The sequence below is a fragment of the Xenopus tropicalis genome, chromosome 6 (assembly GCF_000004195.4).
Source record: "Xenopus tropicalis strain Nigerian chromosome 6, UCB_Xtro_10.0, whole genome shotgun sequence".
Lineage (NCBI taxonomy): Eukaryota > Metazoa > Chordata > Amphibia > Anura > Pipidae > Xenopus > Xenopus tropicalis.
Window position 1 is genome coordinate 33,332,959 of NC_030682.2, and position 14,933 is coordinate 33,347,891.

Below are 14,933 nucleotides of genomic sequence, written 5' to 3' on the forward strand. Positions count from 1 at the left end.
TTGTAATTTTTGTATGTAAATCTGGATGTATGTTGTATATACCCATTTACTGTACAGCGCTGTGGAATATGTTGGTGCTTTATAAATATGTGTAAGTAATAAAAAATGATTGCCTCCTGTAACAAGTTCCTCAGCAAAGTAAGACACCAGTAGATGGCAGCAAATATCTTAGAATGAAATCTTCTGCTCCCTAAATAATCCAGCCTGTGTCATTATGATATAGTGCATGTTTATGCCAAAACTCATCCATGCTGAACTGCTATTATTTCACACTTAACCTTTGTTTGGAATCACTGAGAGGATGGAAGACTATATATAGTTTTATTTTTCTTGCATTTAAAAGTGTTTGCACGTGCACAACAGCAGCATTCCTCTTGTGGAATTCCTAGAAGACCCTTAAAGCAAAAACCTGGCTTTTGGAATGCTTTGTACTTTATTTCCAAACTGTTATATCTCTTTCCTGTACAAGTACCGCTGACTCCATCCACCATGCTATTCCTGAAACTGCACCTCTCTGAAATTAAAAGGCCATAGAACTGGCATGTAACAAACTGTTCTTTTAGTGCATCTAGGCATTAACTGAGACTCTGCACAAACTGCCTGTTTTGGCTTCCTGCATATAATCAAGTGTTATTATTATTATTAACATTTATTTATAAAGCGCCAACATATTCCGCAGCACTGTAAGTGTTAAAACTATTATATAATAGTTCATTTCATAGTTTCTCAGAAAGAGCTACGCTGCCATCTTACATCTATTCCCAGGGATCCCTAGTGTAGGCTTGGGCTTGTGGGTGTGCAATATACTTAAAGCGAGCCCAAGCCTATGCAGGGGATCCCCGGGAATAGATGTAAGGTGGCAGCAGGTTCCATAGAAAGATCCCATGGCTAGTGATGAGTGAATTTTTTGGCCAGGCATAGATTTGCAGCGAATTCCCGCATTTTGGCATTGGTGAATTGTTTTGCGAAAGTTCCGAGAAAATTTGCTGCCGAAAAATTTGTTGCATGTCAAAAAGGCGTGGGAGACAAAAAAAAATCTAATTTTTCGCCGTTTCACAAATTTTGTGGAATTTGTAGGCGAAGTGAAACAGGACAGATTTGCTCATCACTACCCATGGCAAGTGTATATTTTTCCAAAAAGGATCTCCTGTACAGGGAAAGAAAACCAGGGGGTGTCTAACTTTTCCTATTACACCTTATAGTTTGATAGTTGTGCTGATATTCATAATATAGCAGCGGTTCTCAACCTGAGCATCGTGACCACTTTGGGGGTCGAACAACCCTTTCACAGGGGTCACCTAAGACCATAGGAAAACACATATTTCCAATGGTCTTAGGAATAATTTTATGTTTGGGGGTCACCACAACCTGAGGAACTGTATTAAAGGGTCGTGGCATTGGGAAGGTTGAAACCACTGTATTAGAGGTTCAGAGTTCATATACAGTTTATTCATTCAGTGCAACTGTTTGTGCTGCAGCCAAGCTTTCTTATTTCTACCACTGTCATTGTGTAAATCAGCCCCAGTCTCTACTGTCACTGCTCCTGCAAAACGGAGCTCAGTTCCTCAAGTCTAAAGAAATGTATTGTTTCTTCTTTTCTGTGGGAAAAAAAGATGTCCTGCTATCTGTCTATAATGTCTTCTAATGTAATCATGTTCCCTTGCAGGCCCCTTTTCCCAGAAAAACAAACCCAACTGTGACAGTCTATTTCTCTATTCCATCCCCTTTACCAGTTTAGTTGCAGTCTCTGCACTCTCTCCAGTTCATTAATATCCTTCTTTTTTTCTATAATTTATTGATTTTCAAAAATACATTTCTCTGAAAAAGAAATATTGTCATATTTTTAAAAACATCAAAATAACAGGGTAAATAAAAGAAAATACAGCATTCCGCATAGAGTATCTCTTTCTTAAATTATGGAGGATTTGTCTTAAAAGGTCTCTTGGGATCCCCAATTCATATTGTGAATGACACTGCCTAGAGTTAAGCAGTTTGTTATCTTTAAAAAAAATTCTTTTCGATTAAGGATCCCCCCAACACACAACCATTTAGTGTATTACTCACATTTATGTTTCTACCAAAGTGTATAACCCTGCATTTATCAACATTGAGATTCATTTGCCAGTTTTCCAATTTTGTCAAATCAATCTGCAAAACGGCAGCATCCTGTGTGACACTGCAGTATTCCACTAACAACACTGGTCCGATTAGAAAATGTTCCATTTACCACCACTATTTGTAATCTATCCAAGTACAAATATTATGTTTCAGGTCAATATTCTTTAATTGAATCAGTAAACTTAGGTGTGGTACTGTATCAAATACCTTATCAAAATATGTTTTCTATATCTATATTCTATCTATATTTATATAAATACATACTGATAATCTAGTTGCCTGACCTTCCGCTTGAATTGAGTCTAAAGGCAGCTATACACATACAGAACTGAACTGCACATAGGATTATTGTTTGATCATTCATGCAGAGTAATTTCGGGTTTTTGGCAACAAAAACGAAAAGTTTGGTTTATTAAATGCTCCCTTAAGTGTTTGCCATGTGTGTTGGCATGAACATGCTCTCTGTGCTTAAAAATATCTGCATAGAGGTTTTGGCTAAACACAATGTCTAATAAATGATCATCATTTGGGCCGGATTTAAAGCTGGGGTGCCCTAAGCCATAGAAACCACTTGCTCTACCCCTTCCATTGGCTGCTGCTTGCACTTACCTTGTCTAATCCTGGCTTCTGCTACTTCTGCTCCACCGATAGGGTGCACTGGGGACTGGGGGGGCAGGCAGTTTCAAACAGGTGTCAAAATCTTCCGCCCAGTCCCAGTGTAGACACGCCCATTGGGCAGCAATCTGAGCATGATGCTCCTAGATCCGGGCCTTTGTGGGTTGTTTGCAGTTGTAACAAATGATAGGTTGATAGGTTGAGAAAAATCACAATAAACTATGGGGCCCATTCATTCAAGAACAAATCCGAATCACGAAATATGTTTTTTTCGTTTCAATGCGAAAATTTCAGAAATTTTGTAGTCATTGGGACAAATACGATTTTGTGTCACATATTGTCGCAAAGCACGCAAATACGATTTTGTTGCACGAATTGTCATAAAGCACAAAAATACGATTTTGTTGCACAAATTGTCGCACAAATTCTTGCAAAGCACGAAAAAGTTGCAGAAATTAACAAAAAAAACCAAAAAAAAAAAACCAAAATACGCACAGTTCTAAAAGTTAGAAAAAAAATACAAATTTTTTGTAATCATAACCAATTGTACATGGGCCCCATAATCTCATTTTCAGAAAACAATAAAATATTTCTGTAAAATAATTATTAAACATCTTTGTATATTGTGGTTCACTTTTAATTGACCTCCGGGCTGCCCCTTCCCAAGGCAGGCCTACTCCCTATTATAGTTCCGCTTTCTATGATACATTTTTCTTTAAAAGCTGTTCATCTGCTGGATATGGTGCATAGACGCTCAGTTGTGATCATCACCTCTAACATCTGTTGGTAGTTACCTAACACCACACTGCCATTTAAACATGGTGATATTCTTTTTCATTGGATTTGATCCAGAGGAGCACCTGGAGGAATAAAGAGGCATACACTGGGTTTAGTATTTCGTTATTTATCTGTGGTTTTACTTTCCAGGTGAGAGTGCAGGGATGTAACCCGCTGACATGACATTTACTGTACTTCGCATTCCTTTCTTTCTCTAAAGCCAACTATGCGTATCTGTGGCACCAATAAAATGAGAAATGTCTATACTACCTTCTGTAATTAGTGAAACAATACCCAGTCCCCACTCTGTAATAAAATACAGGTATAGGACCCATTATCCAGAATGCTCGGGACCAAGGGTATTCCGGATAAGGGGTCTTTCTGTAATTTGGATCTCCATACCTTAAGGGGCTGATTTACTAACCCACGAATCCGACCCGAATTGGAAAAGTTCCGACTTGAAAACGAATATTTTGCGACTTTTTCGTATGTTTTGCGATTTTTTCGGATTCTGTACGAATTTTTCGGATCCAATACGATTTTTGCGTAAAAACGCGAGTTTTTCGTATCCATTACGAAAGTTGCGTAGCGTTAAAACTTACGCGAAAAGTTGCGCATTTTTCGTAGCGTTAAAACTTAACGCTACGAAAAATGCGCAACTTTTCGCGTAAGTTTTAACGCTACGCAAAATGCGCAACTTTTTACGCAACTTTCGTAATGGATAGGAAAACTCGCGTTTTTACGCAAAAATCGTATTGGATCCGAAAAATTCGTAAAGAATCAGAAAAAATCGCAAAACATACGAAAAAATCGCAAAGTACCGATCATTACGAAAAAAACGCAATCGGGCTCCATTCGACCCGTTCGTGGGTAAGTAAATCAGCCCCCAAGTCTACTAAAATCAATAAAACATTAATTAAACCCAATAGGATTGTTTTGCCTCCAATAAGGATTATATATATCTTAGTTGGGATCAATTACAAGGTCCTGGTTTATTACTACAGAGATAAAGGAAATAGGTTTTAAAACTCTGAATTATTTGATTAAAATGGAGCCTATGGGAGACAGGCTTTCCGTAATTCGGAGCTTTCTGGATAACGGGTTTCCGGATAAGGGATCCCATACCTGTATATGCAATTTATCATTGTGTTTTCATGCGATAAGTCGGAGAATTTGGGATTTTCCCGACTTTCTGTGACTTCTCCCACGTGGACTTTTTCAGTTCAGACTTTTTAGTAAATGTAAGCCATTCGTGGAAACGAGTTTATTCGATTTTTAAAATAAAAAAAAAAGAGAAATGGTAGAGTTTTAATAAATGTGCCCCTAAATATTCTAATGATAACTTCTAGTTTCTGTTATGTAACCCTTCCTCGTTTTCAATTTAAAGGACAGAAACTTTGTTTTTAGCTAAGAAGTAAAATAATGATCTTAAAGTAGTAAAATTCTTGTTCCAGATGTTTGGGGACATATTACTTATAGAGCATTTGGTTCAGGATAATAAATTCCAGTCATATTCTGCCATCGTTTGCTTTTTTCTGTGATTGCTCATTAAATTCCACATTGCCTAAAACCTGGAAAAGTTTTTATTTTGGAAACAATCTGACTATGGAATTTAATTATCCCAAGTTGGATGCTTGGTAAGTAATAAATATGCCCTCAAATGCCAGGAAACAGAGTTTTAACACTTTAAGATAATTACTTTAATGCTTAGATTAGAATGATACATTCTTAACAAAAAATACAATTGCTGTCTTTAAAATTGAAAATGAGGAATTGATTACTTCACTTGCAAAGACCAATTTCAAAACAAGTAGAGTATATCTATTGTTATACAAGACTGAGGGGCTGATTTACTAACCCACGAATCCGACCCGAATTGGAAAAGTTCCGACTTGAAAACGAACATTTTGCGTCTTTTTCGTATTTTTTGCGTTTTTTTCGGTGTCTTTACGAATTTTTCGTTACCAATACGATTTTTGCAACTTTTTGCGCAAGTTTTAACGCTACGAAAAATCGCCAGATTTTACGCAACTTTCGTAATGGCTATGAAAAACTCGCGTTTTTACGCAAAAATCGTATTGGTAACGAAAAATTCGTAAAGACGCTGAAAAAATCGCTAAAAATACGAAAAAATCGCAAAATACCGATCATTACGAAAAAAACGCAATCGGACTCATTTCGACCCGTTCGTGGGTTAGTAAATGTGCCCCTGAGAGTGTGAAAATTGAAATGTTCATAGGGAGCTCTGCAAAAGCAAATGTGCTCAAATATATAGAAGAGGACCCCGTATTACAGGATTACATAGTAGCGCTACAAAAGACTTGGTTGCCAGTGGCGGACAAATGACATAGTACTTACTTATTTAAGCAAAGTTAATATGAGCAAGACTCTGGACTAGATGGAATATAACTATTGGTGTTAAGAGAACTTAAGAGAACTTTTTTTTATCTGGTATGGTTTCAATGGGTTGAAGAAAAGCTGATAAAATTCCATATTTAAAAAGAGTTTTACATTTGTAACTGGGAATTTTGTGAAGGCTTAGGGGCAGATTTATCAAAATGTGAGTTTAGAGCTTAATACAAAAATACTCACCCATGTTCTATTTATTCCTATGGGATTTTTAGAAGCCCATTGATAAATACACTTCTAAAAATCCCATAGGAATGAATAGAACGTGGGTGAGTTTTTTTTGTATTAAGCTCTAAACTCACATTTTGATAAATCTGCCCCTTAGTGTTTAGATTTAAGATTATGTTCTGGAGAATGGCATTATAATCGTACTCACCATAACAAGTGACAAATTTTTACTTGCTTTTGGAATCTATTATCCAGAATGCCCAGGACCTGGGGTTTTCTGAATAAGGCATCTTTCTTTTATTTGGATTTTCATACCTTAAGTCTATTAGAAATCATTTAAACATTAAATAAACCCAATAGGATTGTTGTGTCACCAATAAGGGGTAATTATATCTTAGTTGGGTTTCCAATTATATCTTAATGGGTTTCCAGATAATGGATCCTATACCTGTAGCAAGTTAAGAGGACAGGGATGTTGTAGTTTATGTGGTCTACTTAAATTCTACCAATGGTTTGATACATACATAAACACCTTCTTTGTAAATGAAGGTGTTATGACCTTGGTGGTACTATTTGTATATGACTAGAGAACTTGCTGAATGATAGAGGCAGAGCTGCCATTTAGTAATAACTAAATTAGCAGGGGCACCCCCACGGACCCTCTGGGCATTGCGTTCCGCAGGCAAGTAGCATGGATCCCCTAAGAAAAAACAAGCCCCACCCACTCTATGCAACTTCCTATCTGTTGGGAACCCCCTCTGCCACGTGGGCCTTGAATGGAGTACACTCTGTGGCTCTCTGGTGACAGTTGCACTGAATAAATGTCATCAGTGGAGTTGTGTCTGATATAGTAGTTTTTTTATATCTTGAATTGTGTGTGCTCACTTTAATGGAGTGTGCTCAGTTTTTAAAAAAACACCAGTGCTTCTTGCTCCATGCCTTTATTGTAAGCCCCATTTTTAGCACAGTAGTAATGTAATAGTGTATGAAGCCTGTAGTAATATGTCATTATCTAACTGGTTGTTTTGGCCAGTGCACATCAAATCCAGCACACCATACATACACAATTCACCATACTGATACTATATATGAGCAGGGTGAATCATGTATCACCAGCTCCTGAATTATAAAACAGGGGAATTTCCAGGGAAAATGGACTGAAGTTAAAAAATGATAATTTACAGTTGTGCAGTGGAGTTTGTGAAAGGTAATATTTTAGGAAAATTAGCGTAAAATATTGTCCCTTAATGTTTTATTCCAGTATTTAACCAGTCGTAAAACAACTTGATATCATTCATTATTTTAAATAAACTCACTCTGTGCTTTATCCGGTGCTAGTTCTGCAAAAATAAATAATCCAAAAGCAAATCCTGTTTTGACTTAATCAACAGAATTCTGAACGACACTGTGGATTTACTGCTGATCACTTCCAATCAAAAGAGAGGAAACGTGGCTTAAACACAGAACACTGCAGTCTGTTGAATCTGTTTGGAGCTGTTTATTTTGCCTTTCTTAATGCAAAATAACTGCTGGTATGTGTCCAGACATTATGGCCATAAAAAAGATGATTTTTTTGAGCTGGTATGAAAACAAATAGTATATATAATGTATCAGAATACATTTTAGAAAAATGGGAGCCAGGACAGGGGTCTAAACATATTATCACAAAGGCACAAATAATGAGATATTCTCTCATAGAAGTTTCCTTGTACAAGAGAAGAGATATATGAGTGGATTTATGAAGTTGCATAAAGAACCTGTTGACAACTGGGGAAACAGTGGAAGTGTTTGCAAATGATAAACTCTTGTGCCAAAGTCTGCACAAGTCTGGGGATAGCCCTCTAGCTACTAGCCTCATAACCAGTAGTGACAGCACTATGTGTAACTGAGAGGATGCCACTTTACATATCCATTCCAATCCACAACCTTCTTATTAATGTGAGATCCATTTACTCCTATGAAAACCACACAGTCAGAGCATAGGTGTCTTTTATGAACTCAGATTAGAAACTATGTTTGATATTTACGCGACCACGCCCAATTTGACGCGCGACCAAAAAACTTCTGTGTGACAATTTTATTCGCTGCGAATCCATGCCTGGCGAAAAAAAATCATCACTAGTCATGTTCTGTGCAGTAAATATGGCTATATCATTGTATGTCCAGGGCTGGACCTAGGAGTTATTATTATTTATATAGCGCCATCAATTTACGCAGCGCTTTACAGAATAGAGGGGTACAGAAGACATAACAGTTAACATGTACATATAGACAATTCACAAAAATGGTTTGCAGTTACATTGGATGAGGATCGGAGACACTGGGGGGAGGGCCCTGATTGCAAGAGCTTACATTCTAAAATGGAGGGGTGAGACAAGGTCAGGGTGCAGAAGAGGCACATGTCCTGGAGCACAAGGGTGTGAGGTGCTAGGCACGGACTCCTTGTCTGCTTTCCCCCTAGTCCAGGCCCTCCAGTCCTGCTCACACCACTCCTGGTTCATAATGCCTGTTAAATACTGTATACTTTACTTTAAATTTTGAGGAATGTCAGTCCATTAATAAAAGCAAAGCAATTCACCACTTCTGCCTGCTCTGTTGAAGTTGTACAGCCTGGACCTGTCAGTGGTTGCAACTGTACTGCCCTCCCCCCTCATAATGAAGACAAAAAGATGTGGCAGTTCTGATACTTCTCTTGGCTCACAAATAATAAATAAAGCTCAAGCAATAGGCCAGAGCAGAATAATCTGCTGGCAGCTAAAATAGCTACAGTTTTACAGATAATGGGCCAGACTGAATATGATGAGAAAAGCTTATCTTGAGGTTTATCATGTGAAAACTCCACTGGAGTCTATAGGAAAATCTGGAATTGATCTAGGAGAGAAGTTTTTTAATTGAGTTGAATCCACCCCAATATCCCAAAAATGATTAAATCTTACAAATCTTGCTGTCAAAGTTTCGCCAATGCCTTTATTAACTTTAAAAACAACCTTTAAAACCATGAAGCATTGACTTCTACATGATCTGAACTGGTTTTAGATGGTGTATTTTTGCATTTGGATTTGTTTTGGTTTTGTTGCATAATAAATCACAAAAAAAAATCACATTTGACAAAATCATATTTTGGTGTTAAAAAACGTGAAATCTACATCTTTAAAATCTACATCTTCAAAATCTCCCATTTGAATCAGAAGGAACATTGGCAATGATGTCAACCTGTGATATTTCAGCAGCCATACCAGTAAACCCCCCGAACAAAAATGCTGACCTGTACATTGGCAACAGCTGTTTGCCATGTGACTTAAACTTCCCGTCAGAATAATTGATGTGCTTTTATGCATGGCACTTCCTGAAGTCTGATCAGAATTAAAATTGCTGCTGGAATTTCCTGTCAGGGCAACTCATTTGTACGCCGAGGAGTGCATGACAGTGCTTTGATTGGATTTTGCCTTCAGCTATGCTTTGGCTGGAGAATTCTCTACCTTCTGCTCAATGCAGAGGGCTCCATTTGCTAAGCGCCACATCTGCACGAGTATACAGGCTGTCCATCATGCACAAACCACATGTTAATGAAAATCCCACATGTAAAACTTTAATGATAGGAATATCAAACTCGGCCACCTGCTGCGGGCTGATGTTTGTTAAGAAACCAAACACTGCTTGTAAAGGACTAAAGCAACATGGAAAATGTGAACTGATACAGAAACGCCAGGAGAAGTTTAGTGGAAAAAATAACCAGCATAACATAAATGTAAACTATATTCATTTGTTTATGTGAGTTCTGATTTCTATCATGCTATTGATTGTATTTATTGCATTGTCTGTAAATCAGCAGAAATGTATATTATTTCCAGATAGAAATGATTAGCGACAGTTTTCATGAATGAAATCTTTGGAAGACAAATAAGAAAGCTGGAAAGCAGTTGTAGCAGCTGTTTGAGCTGATTGACTGGCCTAGCCATTAAATCACCAGCTAGGGTTGGTATTGGTATTACAAATTTACAGTAATATACTTGCAGATATATTTGTTATGCCCTATAAATCCCTTTCCTGACCCCCTCCGCTGCCACCTTATAACCACAGGCCTGCCTCTGCCCCACTTATTTCTCTGCCCAGTCTGCCAATTACCCTGCCCATTTTCCAGCCCCTTCCACCTGTTTCTACCCAGACTGCTCATGTGCCCGTGCATCATAGCCTTACCCTCAAGTGACGTCACGGCCTACAACCTGAAGGCCAGTATTAGGAAAGAAAAAAGGTGGCAGCACTACCTTTGTAGCGAAGGACTGAAGCTGTCATTGTTTTTGGAGGAGAAATTAATATTTCCAGTAAGAAAATACAAAAAATAATTAGCTATGAAAACATCAAACCTGAATAAAGAGTCCTAAATAAAGTCTGAGATAGGTTTAATATAAGTATTTTACTGCTTGTGAAAAGAGGAATTTGAAAATATAATACTTACATAGACACAAAAGTTTCTTTCAAATTTTAAGGCAAATTAAAATGACATTTATTTTTTTTACTGAATTTAGAGCTTTAGACCGGACTTTTGCTAATTCTGTTCCTAGCATGAAAAGGCTCACATTTTTTTCAATGGAAACATGCACATTACAGGTTTTGCCGTTTGTCATCATAGAAATAGTTTCATATCATTTACATCATTTGAGACTTTAGTTAATTGTCCCCTTTATAAGCCATTTAAACAATCACCTGGTAAATTGTACTTAGGTCAGGGGGATACATAACTTAGTATAGTTAAATACTATTCATCTCAATAGGCAACAAGGAAACTCAAGACATTGTTCATGCTGCTGCTGTGCTCAGTGCATTTTATCCATTGTCCATACCATATATTGAAAGGCAGCACTGCCAGGCCTACCTCATAAAGGTATGCAGAACCAGGTAAGGAAGCATTGCGTTATTAAGCTTCACATTTTGGGAACCTGGTTTGAAAGGGGACTATAACACAATATGGAGGTCATGGGAGATGATGAGAAAGCTAATGGCTAGCCTGTTTTAGAATAATGGAGACCTAGATAAGGCTGAAATGATAAGCTAACATCTGCATAGAAGCAAGGGTAAACATAGAACATAGCTATTGTTCTGTTAAGCTGCAGCCCAGTTTCCATTTACAACCACGTATGATAACCAGGCATCAGGTCTACCATACAGTTAGATAAGCAGTTTAATATTCAACAACATGTTGCATGTTATTTTCCTGTATTTTCATATCCATGGTTGTCCAGTAGGCAGAAATGTACTGACATGAGACTGGGTCTCATAGGGTCAAGCAGAAAACCACAAACACTGAGCCCACTCTTGCATCAGTTACAGGCAGTGCCAAAAGGTAACTTATATAGGCCCACAGTGAAAAAAAGAATGGGATGATGGATATTCACCTAGGTTAGGACCCACTAGGACCTGGGCACACGGGGAGATCCTCTAGTTCTATGATGGGCCAGTCCAACCCTGCTTATGACACATGAGAGCTCACATACAACCACAGTTACTGTGCCACAAAAATGGACAAATGCACAACATTCCTTAAAGGTTAAACATTGGATCAGGAACTATTTTTTTCTGTTTTTAATCAGTTATTATTTATATTCAAATAAAATAATATTTCTTTGGTGAATCCTGTTACTCTTGCTCAAGTAAACTGCAAACATTTTGAGCAAAATGATTAATATGGTAGCATGATAGTGAAAATGCAGAGGTTAGGTTCTGCTTCTATACACGTGGGAGCTGTAGTTGAACAACAGGCTATAAACAAATTCCTACTCTCTGCGACTTTAATCCGAGTAGAGTAAAGCGATGTGCAGTGAGTTGAAAACTCTAGTGTATAAGCTTATAAGCTGCCACGTCAGCTTGGCTATGAAATGCCAGGAGCAGAGACAGCCAAACCAGAAGGGCTGCGGGATCCAGCATTCTGCTGACACAACACTGACTGATTTCATTCACTAGATAAATATCAGTTTCAGCCCTCAGTGATATTCTCAAGTAATTGTTTGCTGCCCATTGAGTTGGACAGAGGTTTCCTTGGCAGAGCTACAAGCCCAGTTTAACAGCTTCCCAGCGCTCAGCCAAGAGCAGGCCTCTGTTCACTGGAGTTTGAAATGTCAAAGCCGGAGCAGCATGCAAGTGGGCATATGTTCATTGCAGTAAGCAGGGAGACTAGTTTGCCACGTTAACAATATTAAATGTGTAATTATAGTCGGTGAACCTTAGATGCATGGCAGCGTCATGGCTTGGGCAGGATTTCAGCATGCTGGAAACTTGCTCCCACTGTTGGTTAAGAGTTTAAAGGGTCAGGAGGTTTCCATTTTAATTGCTCCTTACATTTTTTCCCCTGTCAGTTTCCCTTTTTAGATACCCAGTATTCACTTCCCAGATTTCCGTGATTCATCCTACGACTATTTTATGGACTACCCTGTATTTACTAAATTAAGAAGAGAATTTTGAAAGGAAATGCATCATCATTTAAATTAGCATTTGGGCGATAGTTTTCTAGAAGTAAGCTATATTGAATTTACTGTGCAAAATATATAGTGGGACCTGTTATCCACAATAGTCATGACCTGGGGTTTTCCCTTCCATAATCTGGATCTCCATACTCCATAAGTTTGCTAAAAAATCATTTAAACATTGCTAAAACCCAATAGGATTGTTTTTCATCCAATAAGGATTAATTGTATCTTAGTTGGACCCAAGTACAATGTACTGTTTTGTTATTTTAGGGAAAAAGGAAAATGTTTTAATTATTTGATTAAAATAGACTCTATGTGATATGACCTTCCTGTAATTCAGAGTTTTCTGGATAACAAGTTTCTGGATAACAGATCCTATACCTGTAGTAATTTGCACACTATAAATGTAGAGGGCTTTATATGTTTAAATTTGTACTGACTGTTACCACTTGTGCTTTGATAAACTTCAGTCACACTTTACTGCTGAGCTGCAAGTTGAATTATTTCGCCCCCCTCCCTTTCCCCCCCAGCAGCCAATCAGCAGAACAATGGGAAGGTAGCAAGATAGCAGATCCCAGTAGATCAGTAGATCAGAATAGCATTCAATAGTAAGAAATCCAAGTCCGGCTTGGGACTCCTCCAGTTACATGGGACCAGGAGAAACAATAGGTTACCTGAAAGCAGTTCTAATGTGTAGCGCTGGCTCCTTCTGAAAGCTCAGACTCAGGCACAATGCACTGAGATGGCGCCTACACACCAATATTACAACTAAAAATACATTTATTGGTTCAAGAATAACATTTTAAATGGTAGAGGTAATTATTTACTATGAACTTTAGTAATGAAAACTACACCATAAAAATAATGACAGAATCCCTTTATGGGGTCCTCCTGCTCTTAAGTTAAAGTGGACATGCACAGGCACCAGCATTTTCAAGAAAATACTCAAACAGAATATTTGTGTTTTTAATGCAATTTTTTGTGTTTTATTTCCTTAATATATGGTGAATTTAAATGTTCAAAAAATATTCTCAATATTCACCACATCTTTTCTCAAATTGTGAAAAATCTCAAATTATAAAAAAACTTGCTCCTTTGTGATTTCCAGTGCAAATGTATGCTCAGCACACTGTTTGTGGGCCCCTACAAAGCACTTTAGCTCACCATGGTCAGGTCCAATCACAACATAGATAACTGGTCAAAATAATAAAACATTAGGCTCACTCATGGCACCCATTGGCATGCGTTTTAGCCAGGGATGTAATTACAGAGGAAGCAGACCCTGCAGTTGCAGGGGGCCCAGGAGGAGTGTAGATGGTCCAGTAAGACCCTAATTATTAAGCAATTTTGACATATCTTGGAAGAATATACCAATGTTTTAGGGTCCTAAATTGAATTTGCTGTGGGGCCCAGTAACATCTAGATATACCACTCCAGCCAACTTAGAAATCAATGTACCTTACTTCTGCAGATCCAGCCAAACGAATCCCATGCAGATTATATATATTTATTAGTTAGTGCAAAATAACTTTATTTACTTTATTTCAGACATTTGCTTGCAATATTGTACTTACAGCAGAAATTGCTATTGGTTGCTATGGGTTACTGCACTAGGGCTTATTTGCTCCATGTTAGTAAGCATTACTGCTAACCATGTGTAATGCTCAACGAATGAATGAAAAACACACAGGCACATTTTAGATCAATATGTAACAAGCAAGAAACACAATAACTATGTGTCACGTTATAAATTTAAGAATTGTTTTTCATTCTAAATAACCAATCTCAAACAATTTGCTCAGCGTTTTACAGACACTCCCCGAACACAAAGCTGCTCTTTCTACATTGCAATCCCCCCAAAATCTAGGATTTAACATTTGAATCCGAAGCAAGCAGTTGTGCGTATTTCATTGTGGTGATGTATAACTCAAAGGCACATTAGCTGCGGGTGGTTTAGCCTCTTGTTAGTATCAGTACTAGTTAGGGTGATGTTATGCAGAGCGGGGCAGCTGGAAGAGAGAGCCACATGTTCATCAGAATTTATGCCAAGACTTTCCTTCCTGTCACCAAAGAGCACTAACAATATTACCAAGTTTATTAGCACGCTGGTGTTAATGAGTGTAGCACTGCGTCTCCCCAGCATTTGTTTATTCTAATATTTCACTTTGGGGGGGGCTGGCTATGGTAAAAGCACCATGGTAATAGGTTTCATATCTCTACTGGGTTATTGCAATGTTTTCAGCCAGTTTCTGCGTGAATTCCCTGCAAACACTTTCCCATTTCCCAGTAAAACACGTCTCAGGGAACATTCCAGGCTCTGATTGATAATCTGATACGTGCAACACTTTGAGGGGACAAAATATTTCTGCCTTTATTTGTGAAAAA

At 37.9% G+C, this 14,933-nt stretch overlaps 1 protein-coding gene across 1 annotated transcript in view; it reads left to right on the top strand.

Annotated features, from left to right (window-relative positions):
* The window catches only part of dync1i1 (dynein cytoplasmic 1 intermediate chain 1), a gene marked incomplete in the record, with an annotated part of 201,331 nt that overhangs the window by 22,123 nt on the left and 164,275 nt on the right, over nt 1-14,933 (top strand).